This window comes from Cervus canadensis, chromosome 20 (assembly GCF_019320065.1).
Source record: "Cervus canadensis isolate Bull #8, Minnesota chromosome 20, ASM1932006v1, whole genome shotgun sequence".
NCBI classification, from domain to species: Eukaryota; Metazoa; Chordata; class Mammalia; order Artiodactyla; family Cervidae; genus Cervus; species Cervus canadensis.
The window spans coordinates 7,335,576-7,345,456 of NC_057405.1; the positions used below are offsets into that span (position 1 = coordinate 7,335,576).

Consider the following 9,881-nt stretch of genomic DNA (forward strand, 5'->3'; position numbering starts at 1 on the left):
CCTGCTTCTTGTGGCGTGCGTGTGGCTTTATGCCACCACTGCAAATCTGATATACAGACTGAGTTTGACCAGTGTCAGTCACTAAAGTTATAAGAACAGTTTAAAGAAACTAACATTTTCTTTCGGGTCTTTAGCATGGACTACTTTTTCTTCTTTTTCCTGTCCATTGCCTGATTTCCAGCAACAGAAAAATATACATATGCATGCATATGTGTATAAACTATACCTATGAAAATATGAATATATAGTTATATTCATAGATGAGAAACACACACTTACCCACTTAGAATTCCCTAGGAGGAAAAGCCTAACTTAATAGAATGCAGTGTTTTATTTTTAGTTTTGAGAAAGTATTCATTAAGGGTAAAACAGGAAAGACGATCAAAGCACATGAAAGAGAAACTGTATTCTTTGTACTTTGCTTGTTGTCTTGACTGAAATTTAGTCCTCTTCACCTCTTGCCCCACTGGATTCACTAACCTCCAATTTTCTTCTCCCTATTGTGCTAAACTCAGAAATGTGCCTAGAAACTAAAGAATAAGGTGTCCTGTGACTTGTATATGTTTGGAATAAGGAATTACCATAGCTAAGTTTTCTCAGATACTTTTGAATTATTTTTTCCCCTCAAGGAAAGGGAATCTTTCCTTTTCTTGCTTCTTTTCTCCTCCTGCTTTCATTGTCAGATTATAAACCGCCTGAAACAGTCACTGTGAAAACACTGGGTGGCAGCCCCTCTCCCTTCCAGCCACCAACACAGGCGTGGACTGTCATCGTGGGGACTTCAGCTGTATCACATCGTATCATTTCCCTGCCTTTGCTTCCTGCACTGAAACTCCAAATTCTGCCAAAGCCCAGTGGTTCAGTGGAGACAGGGCAGTGCAGAGTGGCAGAAATAACAGGTTTTCCTAAAAGCATGTGTCGCAAAGCAAAACCATGAGATTTCCTAGGTCAGCCAAAACATGAAAACTGGAAGTGAAAAATGTCCTGTTCAGTGATCCAGTCAATGGGATTAAATAAAAAAAAATCCCAACAATTGTTTTCAGTAATCTCACCCTTGATTTTCTGAGTGCAGATATATATTTTGTGATCCAGTATCTTTTTCTCCTTTCCACATCTAGTTCCGTGTACCGTCATCATTTATTTATACGAGTTTCCTGTCATCAAAGCATCTGTAAGGGCTAGCTAGCATCTGGAGTCTTCTGCCATACTCTTGTTACTTCCCTTTCACTCTCTAAACGCCCCTCCCCCCACCCCTTTAAAGACAAGGGTTTGCATTAAGCGACTCCGAAAAACACCCAGTACAGCCTGCCGGCTGGGACTCGGCGGTGTCCCAGCTCAGGGCTCAGGAATCAGCTCCTTTTTAAAGTCCTGAACATTGCTGCACGGAAAAATAAAGACTTTTTTCTTCTCTCAATTTTTAAAGATTAAAAATGACAATGCAAGACATTCAGAAAGCAATTAAATAGCAACGTCTAACACCATATCTATTAATATATTGTAAGTAAGGAAAAAAGAAAAAAAAAAAAAAGAATTCCCCTAATGCAACTTTGTAAATCAACTATACTTCAATTTAAAAAAATCCCATATAGTGTATCTGATATGAGATATTTAATTACAATAGCCAAAAACATTTAAAGGTCCACAGATTCTATTAGGAAGAAGTAGGTACTTTAGGCATTATCATTGTACATAAACGGGAGCTAAATATCTTTATCTGTACCTGTGTATCCAGTGTTTTTCTTACTGTTGATGTTATGCCACTAAATAGCCTAACAATAAAAGTAAACAAACAGAAAAGCAAATAAATAAATAAATTCAAAAAAGCAAAGGCATGTTTTCTAGCCAAATAACTTCACCACAAAGAGCTCCATGTCTCATAAAATTTAAATTTAAGCATCAACATCCCTAAAAGAGTTAATAGGAGAAATATTTCTCCAGTGTTAGTTGCTGCAAAATTAAATAAGACAAATGAGTTAAAAAGTTATAGTCTCCAAAATCATGGATAGCAGTCAGAAAAAGAATGTAAGAATTTATTATCCAAGTAATTATCAAAACAATAAGAATTCATTAATATTTTTTTTCTTTTAACAAATATTTATTGTGTATCTTCTATGTTTTAGATTTTGGTGTGGGTCCTGGAGATTTCAGTGGTGCACATACCAGAGGTGCTGAGCTCCGGGGACATACTCCCGACACATCAAGCCCCAGTCTCTAAGTTAGAAGGTGAGGCAATCGTTTCTTACACTTTATTAAATTGTCTAGTACCTTACCTTGTCATCAGAGGTGCTCACATTCTGGTTTAAAAATAATTGCTAAAGTCTCTGACAAGGAGATGCATGCTTGTAAAAGGCAGCATGCTTGCATGTAAAATGATCAGCCAAAAGATCATTTTTAAATACAGTTATAAAGAAAAACTGTATTAAAGTCTGTTATTGTAATATTATTTATAGTGTGCAGCATTTTGATAGCAAATTTCTAGAGTCATTAATACTTTGCTTATTCCCCTGCCTACAACTGAACTTAAATATTTATAATAATATACACAGAAATTCTAACATCTTACTTTTACCAGAAATTCAATATTGAAGATTTTATATATAAAGTGGAAAATCTTGCCCATGTGACTCATACATTGTGCCTGTGACTTTAATGCCTTTAACAAGACAGCATAATGGCCCATTATTGTTTTTAACATGCCACCTTAAAATAACCTTTCTGCGAATTTTCTGACATATTTTATCTTAGCCTCCATTTATTTCATTTATATTGACCCCAGTCCCTTTAAAATAGCTGGTTTTTGAGAAACATTGGAGTAAGCATACCATTTCTGCAAAGACTTTTGGATTCTTCCAGTAATTCCACATTGATGCTGTTTAGTTTTATGGGTAGCAATCTGCTCTTCTTTTGGAATCTGTCAAGATCAGAAAAATACACATTAATCATTTACTATAGGAGCCTGTACTGCTCCAAATGTCCCCTATTTCAAGATGACAATTGGACACTTATCAGGAATTACCCACGTCCTCACAAGTGAGGAGCTAGTTATGCAGTGCTAACCGTGAACTGTACCTTCTCATCAAATGCTGTTCTTAGTGACCCCAGGATGGACTTCTACAGGTTCTCATGTAAGTACAGGGCTGTCATATAAAATGTACTTTGTTTATGATATACTATAGGGACTCTTTCACTTCCAGACTAAGTTTAAACCCAGACTAAGTTCCAAAGGAGCAGTGCAGCTTTTCAAGATCCCTTGGGTCAAGAGCAGGGCCACCTGCCAAAGAACTCTTCAGACTGAAAGTGAGCCTGGTAGTGGCAGAGGCTGGGAAAATCATGGTTCTAAACTGGACAAATAATGTTGTGGGAATTGAGTGACACACTGATTTGGTTTATCCCTCAAAGATGTGAAAACACCTCTGTGACTGTTTGATACTGTGTGAAGATGCATCCCATGAATCATTAACAATTATTTCTAGAATAATTTTCACCAACTGAATGTCTTTACATTGCCGCTACCTTTGAGACTCTTATCTTCTGTTCCATCCTAACCTAGGTTCATAGCCGTTTAATTTCTCATGGGATCTCTAGCAGGTAGCATTATCAGTCAGGGGGCAACCCTTCCACATTGCTCTTGGAAATGCAAATAACAGAGTCAGCTATTTAGAATGCAAATATTGCTTTTCTAAAATATACCATAAGTGAATCACTCTTATCATACAAGCCTAGCAAAACACTCCAAAGAAATACGTATATCATTTCTTATTCCTGGATCATTCTATCTCTGAAAGTACACAATTTTCTGTTCTTCAAATTGGGCCTCATTTTATCCCCAAGATTACTAGGTTATGCATAGTATGACTTCTATCCACATATTCAGATTTATGTTTCAGTTTGAAAGAGAGAGGAAAAAGAACAAAGACTTAACACATCTATTTACTTCACACCTATTTTCCGATTTCACTCACATCTATTTCATTCTATTCAACATCAAGAGTTTCAAACCAGAAAGTAAAGATTAAACATGTAGTAAAAGATAAATTACAACATGGATAAAAGAAAATTACAAGTGTCAAATGGAAATATTAAATGAAAAAATCCCAAACACATGAACATTTTTATAATGTGAATTCAAATTTGTCAAATATGCACATAAAGTGTGAGAGGTAAAAGAAATAAAGGTTATGAAAGACATTAGAACTTTGGGTCTTTACAAATTCCTTTGGATGTTTGTTGTTCAGTTGCTCAGTTGTGTCCAACTCTTTGCAATCCTATGGACTGCAGCATGCCAGACTTTTCTGTCCTTCACCATTTCCTGGAATTTGCTCAAACTCATGTCCATTGAGTTGGTGATGCCATCCAACCTTTTTGTCCTCTGTCATCCCTTTCTCCTCCTGCCTTCAATCTTTCCCAGCATCAGGTTCTTTTCCAATGAGTCAGCTCTTTGTATCAATTGGCCAAAGTATTGGGGCTTCAGCTTAAGCATCAGTCCTTCCAGTGATGATTCAGGATTGATTTTCTTTAGGGCTTCCCTTGCAGCTCAGCTGGTAAGGAATCTGCCTGCCATGAGGGAGATCTGGGTTCCATCCCTCGGTTGGGAAGATCCCCTGGAGAAGGGAAAGGCTGCCCACTCTAGTATTCTGGCCTGGAGAATTCCATGGACTGTATAGTCCATGGGATCACAAAGAGTTGGACATGACTGAGCGACTTTCACTTCACTCCTTTAGGACTGACTGGTTTGATCTCCTAGCAGTCCAAGGGACTCTCAAGAGTCTTCTCCAACACCACAGTTCAAAAGCATCAATTCTTCAGTGCTCAGCCTTCTTTATGGTCCAACTCTCACATGCATTTATGACTACTGAAAAGTCATCCTTTTATTACTGATAAGGAGAATCAGAGTAGTTGAAATGTTATTCCCAGTGAATACATGTAATTTCAACACATACTAAGATCTTAAAAATTTTGTTGAATAAATGAAGGAGTGATTAAATAACAAGTAGTGAGATAGTTCAGGGATTGTTTTCTGGATTTTATGAGAAATTATATCTAGGACGTGAATGAAATAAATTTGAAAAAATAGACAAAAGAGGAGGGTGCTGTATTGACATGTGAAGTTGAGAGTAAAGAAGTCATCTTTAGCAAGGAAAATAGGAGAGCATTTTTTTAAAAAATCATGTAAATAATGTATTTAAAGTGATATTCAGGGAAGATTAATTTGGTAAAATAAGAAAATAAATTAGTAAAATTTTTCTATTAAATAATTTGATAAAGCATATCTAACCCCTTTCATTTGAATGTCAGTATTTGCCTGGCAATCCAAATTTATAAATTTATCTTAAGGAGATGATTGGACATATAAAAGAGTGTATGATTACAGATACTCATTTTAGTATTGTTTTTAATGATTAAAGACAAAAATGGAACAAACTGAATAGCTTCCAACAGGTTAAATAAACTCATCCATAAAATGTGTAACTAGTTTATTAAATTTGGAAAAGTGCTCTTACTATATTTATTGAAGAAAAAAACAAATTATGGAAATGAATCATTATATAGTCTAGATATTAAAACTATAAAAATTTCTAGGTTTTGATTTTTCTGATTTTTTCATAAATGGTACATATGACTTTTTATGGTATTCAATTATTCCTTATTTTGAATTGAATCTGCATTTTATCATGTCTCACTTAACTATCTATTGATCCATCTATCTGTCTACCTATCATCTATCTGTTGGCTCCAGTTAAGAAGCACTTGTCTGTAAATACAAATTGCTCTTTCTTTTTTCAACAGGGCTGCTCATTTACCTCCACTCTGATTACTTATCCACTATAAATAATTTAGATAAATCAGTATTATTTATCTATCAAGGTGCTGTTAAAGCCATCCATGATCTCTCAGGCCAGACATGATTTCTTTCTTCTCAAGGACCTTTGATCATGGGAGAATCTGATGTCTGCATCAGTAACACAGAAGTTACTCTGTTAAACAACCCCAACCTTTATATCCTCCAGTTCAAAGTAACCAAATTTGGCTTCCTGAATCTCAGCTCTTCATCTTTAAAATGGGGCCACTAAGTGCTAATTTACAGGATTGGTGTATAGATAATATATTTAGAGCACCTAGCATACTAACATGGTTAACGGGCTCCAGGCGTGTGAGTTCTTCCTTCAGGTTGTGTATTTGATGGATCTCTAACTGTACTGAATGGTGTTTAAGGGTAAATGAATTTGAACCTTTTTATACCTGGTAGTGTGATGCAGCCATATATATTTATCAGTTGTTCAGTAAATATTTGTTGACAGTGTGAATATAAATTCACCATAGTGGAATTTTGAAACAATTTTAATATCCTTTTAGGAGACATACATTGAGTGGAGTATTTCCAAAAATGTACATTCTTTCCAGATATCTTTATGTCTCTAAAATGACAGAAAAAAAAAATTTGCTAATGCTATGGGAAACATTAGGCAGTAATCTTGGCAAAGTGTCCCTTAGTGATTTTATAGTTGGTCGGTCACCTACTCAATTGGTCAAGCCAATGCTGAGAACCACAGGAGAGGCAGGAGCAAGGATCATTAAAACATCACAGAAGACAGTGATATTTTAATGACCCTATACATTTTATCCAAATTATGAAAAAGCTTACTTTTTTAAGAAATGAGATTCCTTAAAAGAGAGTTTTTCTTATTGATGAAATGAGTGAGTCAGTTTTGCTAATTGGCTAAAAATTGCTTTCTTGGGCAAGCTAAGGTTGTTGGGGAATCTACTGTGGTTTTTTTTTTTTTTTTTCTTGGTTATGTTCAGATATTTCCTTAAGGCAAGAAAACAGGAAAGAAAGCAAAGAAACAAAAAAATCCCTGAAAGCAGAAAAATGATATGTCTCCTGACTTTTCTATTAATTACACAACAGAAAGAAACATTTCGGATCAAAGCAGATATCTGTAATCTTGTGAATTTATGTTTTTTAAATTGAGATTCAACACAATTTAATATTCTGATCACCACAAGATAAAAAATATTGCTACTGCTTTTAGGCATTTCCTTGGCATAATTACAGGTATTTACCTGGATAAAATGGGCTAGAGAACAAAACATGCTTTGTTGAAATGAATATATTTGAGGGGGGAAGAAAAAAACAAAACTTTGCTCAAATCACTTGAGAAACCAACTACAAACTAAATTGGAAAATAATTGCAAGGCCTGTCTTCCACATTTAATCCGGTGGCAGCTACTGGACTTTCAGTTAACAAACTATAAATAAATTCTGTAAGATTATTAGTAATTGCAACATCACATTTCACAAAACAGGCTAAAAATAATAGTAATGTGTAAATCTCCTTGCCAAGAGGCCCTTGGTGCTGAGGCATTTATTTTGCATTGTTTCCTAACCAAAAGAAAAAAAAAATCAAACCCAAAACAGATCAATAGAACTGTCACTGAGTCATCGGTGCTTTTTAAGTCTGTTCCCTTCCAACAGATGCAGTACCCACTGTGCTTCTGGTTGTGCACTCCTGCTTGCCCCAGGAGCAATGGTATTTGCTGGCAGTTGTAGGAATCCAAGCAGGGTCTGACTCAGTGTCACAGAGGCCAATGTATCGTGCACTCCCTAGGTAAGAACTGCCAACAAAATGTTCTTAATTCACAATGGACAGATTATAAAACTGAAACAGGACGACAGAAGCTGTGTAGGAGGAGGGGGGAGAGGAAATGAGGAGTAGAAGAAGGAAATAAGTGGCAGATGTAAATTTTTTTGTGATTAGTACTGGGTATGATAAAGCACTAATGATTGGAATGATTTACTCATCTTTTTAAAAAAAGACAATGTTTAAAGACCCATCTCTGACTAGGTGAAGAAATGCTACGTTGAATTCTGGAGTAAGGAAAATGTCATTATTTTCATCTTTCTTTTTCTCTCCCCCTGCCCTTCCCTCCTCCTCAATGTCTTCCCTTCCTTCCATTCTCTTTTTTCAAAGTACATAGTCACTCAAATAAGTTCCGGCTAAATCTTTTTTAAAGGAAGACGGTGTTTCCTTGTGCGTGTGTGTGTGTGTGTGTGTGTGTTTGTGTAGGGTTACAGTTAAAGTAATATTTTCTAAACTGTGACTTTGCCAATTTTAAATCCACCCTCTCTTGAAGGTTTTCAATTTTGCCATAAATTTATATAATTCTTTACCTAAGTAAAATAATTTGAATTTTCAAAACTTACAGGTTATAATAATTTTTCATGTCTTACTAAGATATTAAAATATTTTCATATGTAAGCAAGAAAAAAATGATGACTACATTAACTCTTTCTTGAAATAACTTTGTTCAGTGGAAATGGCACAAATTTAGCCTTTGACAATGGGAGGAAAAAAAAAATAGTTCACCCTTATATTATTAAAGCAAAGTCTTGTTACAACAGATCATTTGTAATAGAGCAAAATTCAAATCTCTAATATAAAGTCTGCAAGAATTGTTTTGTGTTTCTTGGGTCTGGATTACATAAATCTAAATTATAAAATTATTTGATGCATAAAACATTTAGCAAGTTATTGTGCTTTAGAAAGAAATCACTTAAACTAGTGCTATTTTCAAAGACCCTTCCAGTCTACAACATATCAGGGATGTGAAAATGACTTTATATGTTAGAAAATTGGCCTTTAACGAGAAAAAATATTAGACAATTCTAAGTGCAAAGCTATTAACTGGCTGATTTCTGATCCCTGACACAGGATGTCATCCTCAACCTGGTGCCTGGCTGCTCAACATCCTGTGGGAACCACAGGCTTCGGAAGGTTTCTCTTTACAAATAACAATCAGTTCAGATAGAGGAGACACAAGGAGAGCCAGTTAAATCTTTCACATCGTTACCAGCCTCATTGTTTTGCAAATCAGTAGCATAAAGCAGAACACGTGCACGTGCATGAATCCTCCACTTAAGGTTTCTGAATGCTAGGGATTTCAAATACGTGAATCCTGTTGATCAGCAGTAAATGAATAAGGCGCATGACAAATCATTACCTTTACCAGCTAAGTGGCTAGTTTAAATGAAAGATTACAGGTTACCGTCTGAATTCATCAAGGTTTGTCCATCTAAAATGATCCTTTTCCCCTCTTCATATGTCAGACCTTCATTATCAGGAAGTCTGTCACATCTGATCACTAGCTCACTTGAACAGCTCAAAATAGCATTTTGAAAATATCCTATTTATAGTAGAGATATGTAGAGTAATCCGAAACACTATCTGCTTTAACATGTTAGCCCTCTCTTGGCAAGAACTTCTTCTTGGGAAACTTTTCTGAAATGATCAAGTCCTGAAGCTGAATGCTGGAACAATGGGATAAAAAGTGATTTATCTGTATTTTAACTAGCTGTTTTTCCACCTTCATAATTTACTTTTACAAATGCGATTATTCATTTTCTTCAGTAGGTGACTAAATTGATCATATTTCACTTATAGGTATTTAATATTCATTTTCTTGTAATGATTTTTCAGTACTATTTTCCACAAATGTCAAAATCCTGAGTTGTTTATTTGAATGCTGAGTTATTGCTCTAATAATGAGAAGCTCTAATTATAGAGTGCAGTGAACTAGGCAGCAGAGAGCTTGCATCTCAAATGTTACTATGAATATCAAGACACATGAAGTGTCCTAGTAACTTCTTTAAAACACATTTCCTACTTTCTGGTTGTATGGATATGGACAGTTGTCTTAGTTTTAAAAGGTTGCTGTAAAAAAACAAACAAACAGCAACAACAAAAACTCTTATCCTGTTTGTACTTTCTTTTCAAAGCAGGTTTCATCTCAGTTTAAACAGAGAACTCACCTGAAGCTCTCTGCCCCATAGTAACTGAAGTTACTGAAGCACTTTCTCACTCAACTCAAATAGCAGCACAGAA

At 35.3% G+C, this 9,881-nt stretch overlaps 1 long non-coding RNA gene across 1 annotated transcript in view; it reads right to left on the reverse strand.

Annotated features, from left to right (window-relative positions):
- The window catches only part of LOC122422889, a 45,390-nt gene extending 36,262 nt beyond the window's left edge, over positions 1-9,128 (reverse strand). The window contains exons 1-3 of the long non-coding RNA XR_006264000.1: positions 9,046-9,128; positions 2,823-2,911; positions 1,721-1,769 (exon numbers count right to left, since the gene is read on the reverse strand). This is a non-coding gene — a long non-coding RNA (uncharacterized LOC122422889). The remainder of the gene's footprint in view (positions 1-1,720; positions 1,770-2,822; positions 2,912-9,045) is intronic.
- Positions 9,129-9,881: the final 753 nt, after the last annotated feature.